The following is a 15,571-nucleotide window of genomic DNA, read 5'->3' on the forward strand; positions in this document are numbered from 1 at the left end:
GGCGGCGGCTGCGGCCTCGGCGGAGCGCGGTGAGTCGGGGTCTCGGGAAAGGGCTGGGGCGGCCCCTCTGCACGCCGCAGCTCCCGGGTCGCAGAGCCGCTTTGTAGCCGGCGGAGCGGACGGCCCTGGGTGTGCGGACACCAGTAGGCGCTGCCATCCCCGGGCGGGGCGGAGCGGGCCGGGTGCGGGGTGCGGGAGGAGCCGCGGGTCAGCTGGCCAGGGCTGCCCGGCTGCCAGGCCCCTGGCCGGGAGCCGCTGTGCTTCCCTGCCTGGCCCTCTGCATCTCTGTGCCCGGGCTGCACTCATGACTAGGGTGCTGGGGTCACCCAGGGAAAGGTGCAGCCAAAAGGTCTGACAGCAGGGGGAGGATGTGTGGTACCTGGGACAGGCTGTCACCAGGGCTCTGCAGTCCTGTCAGGACGGGCTTTGGCTGAGGGTGGCTGGGCAGGGCCCTCCTCTACCCCCCAGCTCAGGGGCCAGCCCCGCTCCCCCGGACCCCACGGGAAGGCGTGGTCTCTGGCGGTGGTGGGAGCTTTGGGGACCGTGTGTTCCCATCAAACACAAGCTCTCCAGCCCATTTGGGGCCCACTTCCTGGAACTCGGAGGGAAAGCCTCTGGGCACCTGGCAGGTAAACGGATTCACATTTTGTGTGTCAGCACCACAGGCCATGGCCGTAAGGGTGCTGGCCCAGGGGACCCGGAGCCTACACTGCCTGCCCGTGGCCCTGGCAGGGGTGGTGTGTGTGAGACCCCGCGTGTGAGGGTGTGCCTGATCGTGCTTGCACTGGGAGATTGGGCTTGATTTTGCACATGGTCATCAGAGGTCGTGTGTGTGTGAACTCCTCCTCGCTAGTCTCCCGTCTGGAACACGGGGTCAGCCGTGGCCCACGCGGATCAGATGGCTAGACCACGGGAGTCCCCCTGAAAGACGTTGTGGCTCGCAGCCCTCTTGTCCTGCCGAACCAAAAGGCGAGAGGTTGGTGCCATGCGACTGTGAGGCGTGGTCGGAGCCGGTGAGCCCTGCAGCCCGTCCTGGCTTTGAGCCCTGACGAGCGTGTGTGTTGTGCCAGGTTCACCCGGTCCGCAGAATCGTGAGTGCTTAGGGTGTGCAGGATAGAGCATGAGGGCCTTTAGACGGTGTGCCGGGCGGCCTTCCGCTCAGGCTGGGGACTTCTCTTGGGAACAGCCTGCGTCGAGCGGCCTGAAGGGAGAAAATCCACTCCCGTGACCACTGCTGTCCGTGGACACCTTGAGGCGGTGGCCGAGCGGAGGCCCTGGGGGGGGGTCCCGGGAAAGGCAGAGCAAACTGGCCGAGGCAGGTGCTTCTCCAGCCGTGGCCAGGCAAGTGCCGCCCAACCTGGGGAAGGACAACAGAGCCAGGGGAAGTGGTCGCACGCGTCTGGGCTCGCGCTCATCCAGGCGGGTCCAAGAAGGAGAAACGGGCAGGGTGCACATGGACGCGGCCGTGTGGTTCTGACCGAGGTGTGTGGCCGGTGCACCGGGAGCTGAGACCTGCCCCCCGGCGTGGGTGTAGAGCCCTTGGCGCCCCGTCTGCACAGCTCACCTGCCTCACCTGGACAGCCAGGGCCATTTCGTGATAGAGAAGCCACCAGCCAAGGGGGAGAAACCCCCGGAATTGCAAGAATGGTGTGTGAGGAGGAGGGGAGGCGGAGAGACAGGCAGAGAGAGGGAGAGGCACATGGCGGGGGGGGACACAGGGAGTCTCTCCAAGCCTCGTTTTCTTCATCTGTAAGATGGGGGTACTCACGCCGCCCCCTCCCCCGGGGTCCCTACCCGGAGGCTGCCAGCCCCACCCAGCGTCAGGCATGACCTCTCTGGCCATAGCACACCTCGTCCACGGAAGTGGAGATGGGCACAGGGCTGTCCCCAGCTATGCGTTGTAACATACGTGCTTTAAAATCAGCGCGGAGGGCACATTCTGGGGCTTGGCTCGTACCTGCGTGAGGTTCTGCTGTTTCTCCTACTTTACCTCTGTTCACTAACAACGATGATTTTTGGAATCACTTTAACTGCAGAGATGGCACAGAGGGTCCCCGCACGCTCCACGCCCAGCTCCCCCTGGTGCTAAAGCCTTCCGTGCCCATAGAACTAGCACGGTCACAGCGCTCTTGGCGACCTTGTTCAGGTTTCCCTACTGTTCCGGGCTCCAGTCTGAGACCCCTGATGCCATTTTAGGACCCGTATTAATGTTAAATTACACAAGTTGTAAGTGGTTGGAGGTTTCTTTTTTTAATCTCCGAGTCTTTATCCGCTTTCCCGGGTATCACCCGTGTTTATCAGCTCCCCCGCCCGGCGCCCTGCGGGGGCCCCGACTCCCGGTTCCTCTGTGCGTGTTACTAACTAAGGGAGTACATGATATCATCACCGCAAATAGTTTTCTCACAAACACCTCTTCCCATGAAAAGCTAACAAAAAGTCCACAGACGAAAAGGGAAAAAAAGAGCCCGAGCTTATTAAGTTTCCTGTAGGCTTGCGAGTGATTTATTCCATGAAGTGGGGGCGGCCGGCGGGGGACTTTCCTGGCGAGGCCCGAGCCCCAGGAGCGGCGGGGGAGAAACAGGAGAGGCTGCGGGGCGGACAAGGGACGCCTGTTCCGTAAGCCGCGTGGGATGCAAGGGTCCGAGAGCCCGTGGCGTCTTGGAGGGCTGGGGGGTCAAAGGCGAGGAGCCCTCTGGGGTTTTACTGAAGCGGACCGCGGACCCTGCTCGGAAACAGCGGACCCCAGCGCTCTCCTTCCCCTCGGAGAGGGGGGGCCGGTGCGCCAGCCGGCTGGTGCGAGCGGCGCTGGAGACAGGGAAGACGCAGCGGGCCCTGGGCCACTGCAGAGAGGACGAGGAACGAGGCGCCCAGGGGCATGAAGAGGAGGCCAGACGGGCCGCCAACAGCGAGCTGTGGAGCCTGGGGCAGAACAGAACGCAGACGGGCTGGTGGCCTGCGTGGTGGTGAGCTGATGCTGCGGGCACCTTATTCCAGAAGTTAGCAGATGACAGCATTTCGTAGGGCACCTGGCGGGCTCAGGCGGTGGAACGTGTGACTCCTGAACTCGGAGATGTGAGTTCAAGCCCCATGTTGGGAGTAGTGTATACTCAAGAACAAAATACCCCAAAACACCCCCCCCTCAAAATATACCATAGTTTCTGTGGGTCATTCATCTGGACGGTCCTGCTGGGGAACGTGGCAGTGGGAATGTCCGCCCGGTGGCCTCGTGTAAAGCCCTCCCCACCCCCGCCCACCCACCGGGGCCAGAGGGGCCGCTTCCAGGCCTCTGCACGGCACCCTCCCGGCAAGTGGCCTCAGGCAGCCAGGCAGCAGCCTTGTGCGGTTCGAGGCTGCGCTGTGACTCCCGCCCCATCGCTCTGGTACATTCGCCATCAGGGGCGAGGCGTTGAGGCCGGCTCACGCCCAGGGGAGGTTCACAGGCTCCACCGCGGAGCAGAGCAAGGCAGGAAGGAGGACTGAGGACAGACAGCAGAGAATGGGTGGGATCAGGTCTCATAGGCATTTAGCCCTCAGAGAAAGCCATGGGCAGGACTGAACAGAGGTGGGTCATGGCCTGAGTCAGCTTTTAGCTGCTGAGGATGGAAGCAGCCAGCTCTGTGACGAGACCTGGGCGGTGCTCTGTTTAACGCAAGGGCAGGCATGGCAGAAGCGGGCAAGTTCTAGATATATTCTGGGGAGCCGACCCACTTCCAGGCAGGCTGATGGCAGCTGTGGAAAGGGGTCACGTGGACCCCAGGAGTTTTGGTCTGAGTGATCACAAGCACAGAGGCGCTGCCTGAGGTGGGGAAGGCTGTGGGAAGAGCAGGTGTAGGGGGGCTGGAAAGCTACAGGGTTCAGTCTGACGTGTGTAAGATCCGAGAAGCTTGCCAGCCACTGGGTTGTGGTCACAAATCACCAAAATGTGGTGGCTGGAAACAGCTCACATTTAACACCTTCCGGTTTCTGTGGGTCTGGAGTCTGGGCGTGGCTTAGCTGGGCCCAGTGCTCAGGGTCACACGAAGCTGTGATCGGGGTGGTGCCTGGGCCACATTCTCAACTGAAGGCCAGACTGGGGCCTTCCAAACTCATTCAGGTCGTGGGCAGATGAGGGAGGGCGTGGCTTTGGCTGCCTGTCAGCTGCTGGCCACCCTCAGCTCCCACAGGCCACACAGGCTTCTCCTACATGGCCACGTACTTCATCAAGCCAGTGACGGGGTCATTAGCTCCGGTCTGCTACGACAGAGTCTTACGTCATGCAAGAGAGTCACGACAGGGACAGCCCATCAGCTCTGCGGCATTCAAATGGGTAGAAGCAAGTCACACACACCTGGGGGGATAAGACTGCCCAGGGCTGTGAACACCAAGAGGAGAGGGCCGGTGGGGTCACCCTGGGACACCCAGGAGGAGGTCCTAGCAGCCAGCTGGACCTGAGTCTGCGATTCAGAAGACGAGGGTGGCCGGGAGCTGGTAGATGTCAGGGATGTTATTCAAACCACGAGACTGGATGACATCACGGAGGGGAGGGCACATACCTGCAGGTAGGCCATAAAAACACTCATTAAATCTTCTTAAAATGGTTTATTTAAAGTTAAAAAAAATTAAAGAAAATGTAGTCACTGCAACACACAAAAAGAAAACAAAAGGAGGCAAGCGACAATAAATAAATCCGTACAGGGGAAGAAAACCAAACCCAGACTAAGGTGAGGCAAGAGGACACTCAGCGATTGTGGGAAATGATGCCATAGTGCAATATTCTGGAAATATCAAGTGAGTGCAGAGGAATTCCCGACAAGCAAGATATCAAGTTTTAACAAAGACTGCCCACGACAGGGCTGGGGATCGCACGGGGGGAGATGGTCGGGCATGTGTAAGGCCAGGTCCTGTCTTTGCGTGCAATGTCGATATCTGGTTGGTTGTGGATTTTTTTGGTGTTGTTTATATTTTTAAAATGGTGTATAAAAATATTTATCTCGACTGAGGTATTTATTCTGACTGAGGTTTTAGGTGGCCCCCTTAAACTCTGCCCCTGAGGCCAGTATCCCAATCGCTTCACCCTAGGCCCTGGGCTGGGTATCCCCCCTGAAGGCTGTGCACCCATGGCTCACGCCCTCCTTTTGGAAACAGTCACTGGCAAGGATTAGAGTGGCATTAAGGACACGGTGGCCCTAAGCCGAGCCTCTCCGTGGCATCACTGGGAGGCTGGAAATGGTTGTTCCTGCCTTGTTCCCAGTATGGCTCAGCTCACATCTTCTTCTTGCTCAGCGCTCCCTTGGGAAGCCCTGAATGGCTCCAGACCCTTCCTGGCAGATGAAGACAGAGGGGGAGTGAGGGGACCAGGAGTCCTGATTCAGCTTATAACTACAACAGTCCCAGATGACCTGAGAGGACTGGTCACCCCAAATGGGAGTGACTTGCTCAGTATCACCCCATCACTGATGAGCTGGGAGGGGTATCAGGCTTTTCGCCTCCGGCCTGGGCCAGAGAATGCTGGGACAGTGGTGTACGTATTCCGAGCTGGAGGCCAGTCAAGCCCCAGGCTCAAACTAGAGACGCTGGTGTTCACAGCTCCCAACTCAGTCTGCGCGCTCTGGGCTTTTGTTCCACGCTCCAGAGACCCTTGCCCTTCCTTCCCTTTACCTCGATGCAGATCTTAGAGCCAGCGTCAGTTCTTGAAGCTTCTACTGATCGTTCTTGTAACTAGGGACAGCAAGTCTCTTGCCTGCTCGTCTCTCTTATTTTGTAACTGCACACTCATTCTTTAGATTTGTCTGGGGTGTTCTCATGTATCTCTCAAGCGCGGGTGGTAACTTATCCTCCTACGTTTCTTTCCAAAAGCAAGCTCTGCCTCATCCTGTCAAGGGGTTTCTCTTAGCTCAAGGTCACTGTGCTAGCCAGTAATCGCCGTCTTGTGTTCTCTCTTATCTTCTCTTAATCGGCTATCTTCCCTCTTTGCACTCAGCTTTTGTCGTCCATTCTCTCCCACCCCCAATCTTTGCAATAAATAAATAAATAAATAAATAAATAAATAAATAAATAAATAAATAAAACAAATTCTAGAAGATATTTTGTAGTCTGAGATTCAGGGCATCAAGGATCTTCTAGAACCTTCCATCCCTTTACTCTCTCTAAGTAAATTGCCCACTTGTCTGAGACAGGTTATCTCCATTACATCTGAGGGAAAAGGGAAAGATACATCTAAATAGGCAGATTTGTTTTTTGGCTGACTTTTTTCTTTTTAAGTCCTAAATGAACTTTACCTCAGGTTTAGAAATATGGGTGTTTTGAGAAAGTTGGGTTTTAGAGTGAGTTGGCTTTCTGACTGGAGACTGATAAATTGGCCTGTGATCAGTCTGGCCCTCAGCTTTTGTTTCTCAACATTAAACCGAAGATAAAGCAATCCAGAGAGGTTGCTACTTGGAGGTCTTCAGCCAGCTTTTTCCAAAGCTAATATAAGCACACTGAGCATTTATTTGCAGGTAAAACTGTCAGCTTTTCACTCAAGCAACAAATACCTTGTTTGTGTCGACAGTTTGCAAAGACTTTACAGGGACGTGAGGCCAACGCAAAGGGGCAGAAGGTGCATGTCTGTCCTCGAGGAGTTGACAGGGGTTTAGAAGGTTCTCTAAACTGAGTATATCCATTTAGTGCTTCATAATCACTTCCCAGTCAGGGAGCCCTGTTGCCTCCGTGGCTTTACTGTTTTCGGCTCCATGAGTTACTGCACTAGCACCAAACACCCCTCTTTCTGGAAATCACACTCACAAGGACAGGCACAAACTCCTGCTCTATCCACTCTGTTGATTTCTCTCAACGATTTTTTTTTATCGCAGTGAAGTACACACAACATGAAATTCACCATCTTAGCCATTTTAAGTACGCAGCTCAGTGGTGTTAAGCACATTCACATTGTCGTGCGGCCACCCCCACCCTCCGTCTCCAGAACGTTCCATCTCCCCACATGGACACTCTGTCCCCAGGAAGCACGGTCTCCTTACCCCCCGCCCCAGCCCTGGCTCCCACCATCTCCTCTCTGTCTCCGCGGACCTCCTGGGAGTGCGGTCTGGCGGGATGTGTCCTTCTGTGTCTGGCTCCTCTCGCTGAGCCCAGTGTCCTCAGGGTCCCTCCATGCTGTATCAAGTGTAGGATTCCTTTGGGTGCAGAATAAACATGGAGTGGCTGGAGGTGGGAGCAAGGGGTAGTGAGTGATGAGGTGGGGAGGAGAGTCAGGGCCAAGACTTCGAACTTGGTGCTGAGGGTGGTAAGGAGCTATCGAAAGGCAGGGGGCAGCACCATCATACTTGTACAGACCAGCGTCTCTTCCCCTGGGCACTGCAGACATCCGGAGGAGGTCACGCTCCGGGGGGGCACCCTGGGCACTGTGGGGGATGGTGAGCAGCTTCCCTGACTCCCACCCCCTCATTGCCAAGAGCACCCTCAGTTGTGACAGCCAGAGACATCCCCCGAACATCTGCTCAGTGTCCCCTGGAGGCAGAATCACCCCTGTGTGATCCCCTGGTCTAGGTAGATATCTCTAGTTGCATGAAAAGATAGGTAGTTTGGGGCAGGCCTGGAGTTAGCAAGAACACCACTAGCCCAGGGAAGGGGTGAAGGTACCGGAGCAGGAATGGGTGAGCTGGACCCCTGGAGAGGAGGAAGGAGGTGGGTGGCCAGATTTGGAGGTGACCAGCAAGGAGGGGGAGGAAGATGGGGGGGGAGGCTGCTGGTCTAGAGCAGCTTTGGGAGAGGTGGGCCCCAGAACTCAGGGGAGGGAGAAGTGAGTGGCTTTGCTGGGATAAGACACACCCCACTCAGGACATGCTGAGATGTACGCAGAGATGTCCAAGTGTCCATTCCCACCTGAAGCTCCAGAAGAGACAGGAACTGGAAACTTCTCTGTGGGGGTTGCTGGTGGATAAATGATCATTGGTGCTGTGGACTCTCTTAGGGGTAGCACCAGAGAAAGGAGCCATGGAGAAGGGGGTGGGAGAGGGCTTACAGACAGTGATGAGAAGGGGCTTTTGCAGGGACTGTGGCATGGGTGCAACAAATGGTTCAACATGGTTTGCTTTGTGGCTACTTACATGGTCCCATCAGGATCTGACCAGCAAAGGAGCCAGTTAGTGAGAACACAAAGACCTCCCAGGAGGCCTATCACTCACTCCTGCTGCCTCCAGCGATCCCCTGATCAGAATGGAAGAGGAGCTTAGGATGGAGTTTCCTCTCCTGACCACCAATTAGTTGAGGCCATATGTCCATGAGTCTGCAAAGACCTTGGGGAAATGGGCATCCCCATGTGTGTGGAGGTGAAGACAGCTGGAACTCCAATAGCCCTGACATTGTGTTGCCGCAGGGTGTTTTGCTGCTGCTCTGTTTTATTGTGCCACAGCTGAAGCGGTGGGTGAAGAGCATTTTCATTAGAGTCCTTATAGAAGTTACTGCTCCTGGGTTTGGTCTGTCCATGAGCCATAAATCTTGATCTTATAAGGCCGACCCCCATCCTGCAGCAGTTCAAGCAAAGATTGGCTCCCTTGCCTGGGCAATCCAGAAGGCCTGGCCTCTGGCAGAGCTGCGTCACTCTGTCTTGTCCCTTGAAATTATTCCCTGGCTGTGACCCTCACCTCCACCTGGTCTCTTCCTTCAAGGCATTGATCTCATCCTCCTTCCTGTTGGCAGTCAAGATGGCAGCCAATGGCCCCAAGCCTACCTACGGCAGTTTGGGAGCCCCATTGTGAAGAATGCTTTAGTTGAACTGTGTGAAATTGATCATGTCCTGTTGTTTTTGGTCTAGAAAAAGGGCAGTTTCATACAGCTGAAATTCAGGGAAGAACCTTGGTTGGCTTGCTTCAGTCACGTACAACCCCTTGGGCCAAGTGCTGACAGGAGTGAGGGTTGGGCAGTGTGACTGACAGGCCCGGATCCAGTGTGGCCCTGGCACTGATGGCGGTGGGCATGAGGGCCGTGTCTGGTGGCCAGGTAGGTGGGGCACCATGACTGGGGTGAACCTTCCCCAAAGAAAAGGATCTGGGAAGACAAAAATGATACTGCCGCCCCACGTGCCACTGGAACAGAGAACTAAAGGGATAAAGCCGATCACTGGCCGTAACTAGGCCTGAAGAGGTTAACTCCCTTCCTGGGGGTCACAAAATGAGCCGGGCTAAAGCCGGAGTGTGCATACTGGTCTTCTGATGACCAGCACTCCTTCCGTCTGACTAGAGAGCGCTCTGGGGAGGGGCAAGTCCCGATTTCAGGGTGTTTTTCCTATAAAGATGCCCAATGTCCTGAATCAACACTCAACTCTCTCTCCTGGGTCGGCATTGCCCACAAAAAGCCTGTGTTAGCTTCCAGCTGCCGCTGTAACGATGCATCTCCCAGGGCTAAACCCAGGTGTGGGCAGGGCTGGTCCCCCTGGGGCCCCAGGGAGACCTGGCTCTTGCCTTTTCCTGCTTCCAGAGACCCACATCCCTTGCCCGTGGCCCCTCCTCCATCCTCACCACCAGCAGCACGGGGTCCGCCCATCTCTGGGACTCCCAACCTCTACCTCTGTCTCGTGAGGATGCCGGGCCCCCCCGGAAACCCAGGGCCACCCCCACTTCGGGGGCCTTGACAAGGTCCCACCTGCAAGGTCCCTTTAATGTGCGAGGTGACATACCCAAGGTCCACAGGACTAGGACATGGACATCTCTGGGGCCACTATTCTGCCTGCCACAGGGTCTAAGCAAAATGCCATTTCTGTGGAAGTGCCCAGAGACACTGTCAGATTGTTTGGACCAAACAGTCACTGCCTTTTCTGAGCCTTGCTTGGTTCAAAGGCAGGTTTTGTAGCCTGATTTTTATCTGCCCTCCACCATGCCTGCCAACTGCTGGATGAGGTTTCTCTGCCCTTGGAGGAGGCCGCGTGGGGGTCGTGCCGGGGCGCGAATGCACTGGTGCGAGTCCAGCCCGGGGCTCATCGGGACTCAGATGTGCTGCCAGTAGGCGGCTCAGCCTCTCCCGAGTTTGTTTGTTCAGAGGCTGGCTCCTGGCTCTCCACATTCTAGATGTTTCTGCATGGAAACAGTCCCCATGGCTCTTGGCGTCCTCCTCACCTCCTCCAGTTTGTAGTGTATGTGCCTCCTCTCTCGCTCTCCTGATCCCTCTCTCCCTCTCTTCATTCCTTCCTCCCCTCCCTCCTTTCCATTTCTTCTTTTTTCCTTACTTCTTGTGATAAAACACGACATAAAATTCACCATCGTAACCGTCTCCAAGTGCACAGCCCCGTGGCATGAAGCACACTCACCCCGTCCTGCAGCCACCCCCACCGTCTCCAGAACTTTCCGTCTCCCCACACGGAGATGGTGTCCCCAGGAAGCACGGACTCCCCACCCCCTACCCCCGCCCTGGCTCCCCCAGCTCCTCTCTGTCTGTGTGGACGGGACTCCTCTGGGGACCTCCTGGGAGTGGGGTCCTGCGGGATGTGTCCTTCTGGGTCTGGCTGCTCTCGCTGAGCCCGGTGTCCTCGGGGTCCATCCACGTCGTGGCAGGTGTCGGGGTCCCTTCCTAAGGCTGGACTGTGTTCCAGGACGTGGACGGATCGTGCTGTGTTCATCCTTCATCCACTGATGGACACGTGGGGCGTGTCTGCCTCCTGGCTGCTGTGGATGCCGCTGCCGTGAACACAGGTGTGCAAGAGCCTCACGACCCTACTTCCAGTTCCTCTAGGTGTAGACCTCGAATGGGATTGCTGGTTCCTATGGTCACCCTGTGACAATTCTAAGTAATTCACATGGTAATTGTATTTCAAAGTTCGAGGAGCCACCATACCGTCTTCCCCGGCGACCGCCCCATTTTCCATTCCCACAGGACTTCCGATTTCAATCCTCATCAACGCTTACTGTCTGTTTTTGAGAACAGCCATCCTAATGGATGTGAAATCTCTCTCTTTAATTCTTCCTTGGTGAGGAGTGTACGGCCAACTATAAAGTCAGAGGTGAAGACTGCCCCCACGTCTGATGCCCTGTGCAAGCGCAGGTGTGTTCTGGAGTGAACTGTGTCCCCTCAAATTTCATGTTGAAGTCCGAACCCCCAATACGTCAGAATAATTATTTGGAAAGAGATTCTTTACAGAGGTGATCAAATTAAAATGAGGTCATGAGGGTGAGCCCTAGTCCTATATGACTGGTGTCCTTATGAAAAGGGACATTTGGACAGACATGCACACGGGGAGAACGTCCTGTGAAGACGGAGGCAGAGGTGAGGTGACATTTCTACAGGCCAAGGGTCACCACGATTGGTGTGACCAGCTGAATCTAGGAGCGAGCTTGGGGCAGGTTCCCCTTCGTGGCCCCAGAAGGAACCAGCCCTGCCGCCACCTTGATTTTGGACTTCTGACCTCCAGAGCCGGGAGAGAATCAGTCTCTGCTGTTTGAACCACTCAGTTCGTGGTGCCCTGTTCTGGCAGCCCCAGGAGACACACAGGGAGACACACTCGTGGGTGTAGCAATTCCCTAGAATGACTCGGAACTCACTAAAAGCTGTTATAGCCACAGTTACGGTTCACAGGGATCAACCTGTCAGGTTAAGATCAGTCAGAGGACGGCACGGCACAGGGCAGCTTAGTCCACTCAGGCGGCTCTAGCAGCCACCATCAGGGGCTCATAGTTCCGGAAGCTGGAAGGCCAAGTTCGAGGTGCCAGCAGCTTCCATGCCTGGTGAAAACCTGCTTCCCAGTTCACAAATGGCCATGTTCTCGCTGTGTCTTCACATGGGGTGGGGTCAGGGAGCTCGCTGGGGCCTCTAAGGGCTCTCATCCCATTCACAGGGGCTGCACCCTATGACCTAATCCCCGCCCAGAGCCCCCACCTCCTAATACCATCACCTTGGGGAGTAGGGTTTCCGCATATGGATTTGGGGACACACAGACATTAGTCTACAGCACAGGAGAAACACCAAGCATGGCGCTTCCATCGTCTCTCCCCCATACAGCCAGGGGGCGCTGTTCTCAGGGCACATGAGATGACACACATGGAGTATCACCGATCCAGGTGGCCTCCCTAACTTCCAGTTTTGGGGCCCAAAGTTTTTACTGGGGCTCCACAGCATAGGCATGACTGATTCATTGACTGAGTCACTGAATGCCCACATGGCTGATTCAGCCTCCCAGGAACTGAGGACAAAATCTGGCCTTTCTTTTTGAGCAATCCTAAATTCTACCTACATATCCTTTTAACGAGATCTCTTCATCCCCTTGAATTCCCACTCCATTCTCTTCTGGCCAGACTGGCCTTCTCAGATGCTTCTTCAGGAAAAATCAAGAGAAGAGAAAGCAGGCACTCTGACCCCGTGAGTACTCCGTGGGCCACTGGTACATAGAAGGGGTTTTGCTTGGGACAGCAAAACCCAAAATGTGGCCTTCTTTTCCAAGGACACCAGGAGCTGACCTTGGGGCAGTGGTGCTGTGTGTGCACTGAGGCCAGCAATCCGTGTTTTCCAGGCAGGATCAGTCAGACTCTGGTGACCACAGCGTTTTAGTTGGCGTCTGTCCAGCTGTGTGGCTTGATGTAACACGGACAGTGACTGCTAAGGACAGCTTTGGCTGCATCCAGTATTTTGACATGAAGCATATTCGTGATTGTTCAGTTCTAAATATTTTATTTAGGGGCACCTGTGTGGCTTAGTCAGTTAAGTGTCTGACTCTTGATCTCAGCTAAATATTTTATTTAATTAGCTATGATTTCTCCTTGGAATCATTAATTTTCTAGAAGTAATTTTAGATTTTCAATCCAGTGAGATATGCACCCTGCTTATCCCCATATACATTTCAGATTGCCACTCCTCGTGATTTCTGTGGTAGAATTCTAAGAGGGCCCTGAGATTTCTGCCCCCACCCGGCACACATGCCCTGTGCAACCCCTTCCCTCTGAGTGAGAAGTGCTGACTATGATGCCATGGTTGCTCCCTTGATTCGGTCCCATTAGATGAGCAAGGGGTCAGGATGTGGCTCCCATTGTTGCCTTACATTCTGTACAACTCCGTCTTAGCACACTGCAGTGAGTTTCCCCCACTGGCCTTGACAAAGTGGCTGCTGTGTTCAGGGGCCTGTGATTTAAGGCCAGCCCCTGGTCAACAAACAGCAAGGAAGTGGGGGCCTCAGCCCCACAACCGCAAGGAAACAAATTCTGGCAACAACAGGGAGCTCAGAAGTGGATCCCTCCCCAGCTGAGCCTCCGGATGGGAATGCAGCCCAGCCAACACCTCGCTCGCAGCCTAGTGAGAACCTGAGTGAGGACCCAGCTGAGATACGCCAGGATCCTGACCACAGAAACTGCAAGAAAATGACTGTGTGTTGTTCTAAGTTGCTACGTCTGTGGTAATGTGCTGAGAAGCAGCAGCTGACAGACACACCTTCTCTGCGTTGGCCCTTACTTCCCCCCTCCTGCTACAGGGCTTTATGCCTTTTGTCCTTGCTGTGTGGAAATCTGTTCCTTCCATGGGGCACTTACTGAATTTCTGCTTATCCTTCAGAACTCAAATAACACATTCCTCCCCCAGGAAACCCTTCCTGACCCCCTGTCTAGATCAAAGCTCCTTTTTACAGACTCAAAGCCCCGTGGACACATCTTTATTTTCCAGCCTTAATTGTAGCTGTAATTTCAATTTATTTGGGTCTCTGCCACTAAGATTTAAGCTCTCTGAGCTCAGAGAATCTCATCTACCTCATTCAGGGCTCGGTACTCAGCACAGAGCATCCAGGCCTGGCCCGTCATAAAATCAGATGGGCAGAAAGCTGAATGAATAGTGCTTCTATATTCGATGTTAAATAGCATCGGGCCCCTTCTGTGCCCTAATGACAGTGATGACAAGACAATTCCGAGAACACAGGCATCCTTAGAAAACCCACAGGCTTGGGGGGGGGGTAGCAGGGGCAGCCGGGGCTGAATGAATATAGTGTGTGTGTGTTTGGTCGGGGGAGTGTCAATGAGCTCATACACTAAAACTTGAGTTTCCAGGCCTAATCACAGAGGTGAATCTTGGTGTCTTTGTCCCTAAAACATTTCATCAAGTGATTCTTAGAGATTCCCTGGCTCCTCAGAAGGCAATTCAGCTCAAGTGTAAGAATAAAGGGGTAAGTGTTATACAGCCTCACTCCCCGCCACCCCCGCACATCTCCCCTTTCTCATCAGCTCCAGATGGTGGCGGTGAGGCATGGAGTGGCCATTCCCAACAGGAACACACTCTCTTGAGGATGGAATATTTTGGCTGGGCCCCAACATATTCTTCCAAACTTAACAATGAACATATAGCACAGTCACACAAATCTGAATTTCAAATAAACAGCAAATTCTTTTTTTTAGCATAAGGATGTCCCAAATGTTGCACAAGACATATGAAGGACCGTATTAGTGAGGTTCTCTAGAGAAACAGAGCCAACAAGGAGAGAGGTATTTTAAGGAACTGGCTCACACACCATGGGGGCTGGCAAGTCAGAAATCTGAAAGCAGACTGGAGACCCAGAGCAGAGTTGATGCTGCAGCCCAAGCCCCCTTCCTCTCCTCCAAAGGTCTTCAACTGATGGCATGTGGCCCACCCACAACAGGGAAGGTCACCTGCTCTACTCAACCTCTACTAATTTGGAAGTTAATTACATCTGGGGGAGCCTGGGTGGTTTGGTCTATTAAGCGTCTGCCTTCGCTCAGGACATGATCCCGGGGTTCTGGGATGGAGTCCCGCATCGGGCTCCCTGCTCAGCAGGGACTCTGCTTCTCCCTCTCTCCCTCTGTGCTCTCCCTCTCCCTCAAATAAATAAAATCTTTTTTAAAAAAGTTAATTACTTCTAGGGGCGCCTGGGTGGCTCAGTCGTTGAGTGTCTGCCTTCGGCCCAGGGCGTGATCCCGGAGTCCTGGGATCGAGCCCCACGTCGGGCTCTTCCGCTGGGAGCCTGCTTCTTCCTCTCCCACTCCCCCTGCTTCTGTTCTCTCACCGGCTGTCTCTCTCTCTGTCAAATAAATAAATAAAATCTTAAAAAAAAAAAAAAGTTAATTACTTCTAAAAATCAGCTTCAGGGCAATACTTACAATAATGTTTGACCGGAAAACCCGGCACCATAACCTAGCCAACTAGACACGTAAAATTAACCACGCCAGGGACACATTTATGCCCCAACAGCATGCTTCGCTCATCTGAAATTCGAGCGTACCTGGGTGCCCAGTATTCCTCCTGACACCCCGGCCTGCCATTCGTGCCCACAGGCCCCCAAGCAGCTCTGCGACCCCTGGGAACCGTCGGCCGCCTCCGCGCACCGACTAGGGGGGCTCCCCCAGCCTCCCTCTCTGCGGCGTCGTGGCGCCCACGGCTGGAGCCCGGCGGGGAAGGCGGGGAGGCCCGCGCAGAGAGGATGCGCGTGCAGAAGACCCGCAGACTCGGGGGCGGGGGGCTGCTTTCCCGGAACCGGGCGTCCCTGGAGGAAAGGTGGCCCGGCGGGCGGCCCTCTGCGCACCTGACAGGCGGAAGCTGGAGGACGGCGCGGTGAGGCCGCAACTGCTCTTGTCGCCTCGCAGCCTTCCCAGGAGACCAAAGAGTAGCACGCGCCGCTCCT

This window comes from Ailuropoda melanoleuca, chromosome 4, assembly GCF_002007445.2.
Source record: "Ailuropoda melanoleuca isolate Jingjing chromosome 4, ASM200744v2, whole genome shotgun sequence".
Taxonomy (NCBI): domain Eukaryota; kingdom Metazoa; phylum Chordata; class Mammalia; order Carnivora; family Ursidae; genus Ailuropoda; species Ailuropoda melanoleuca.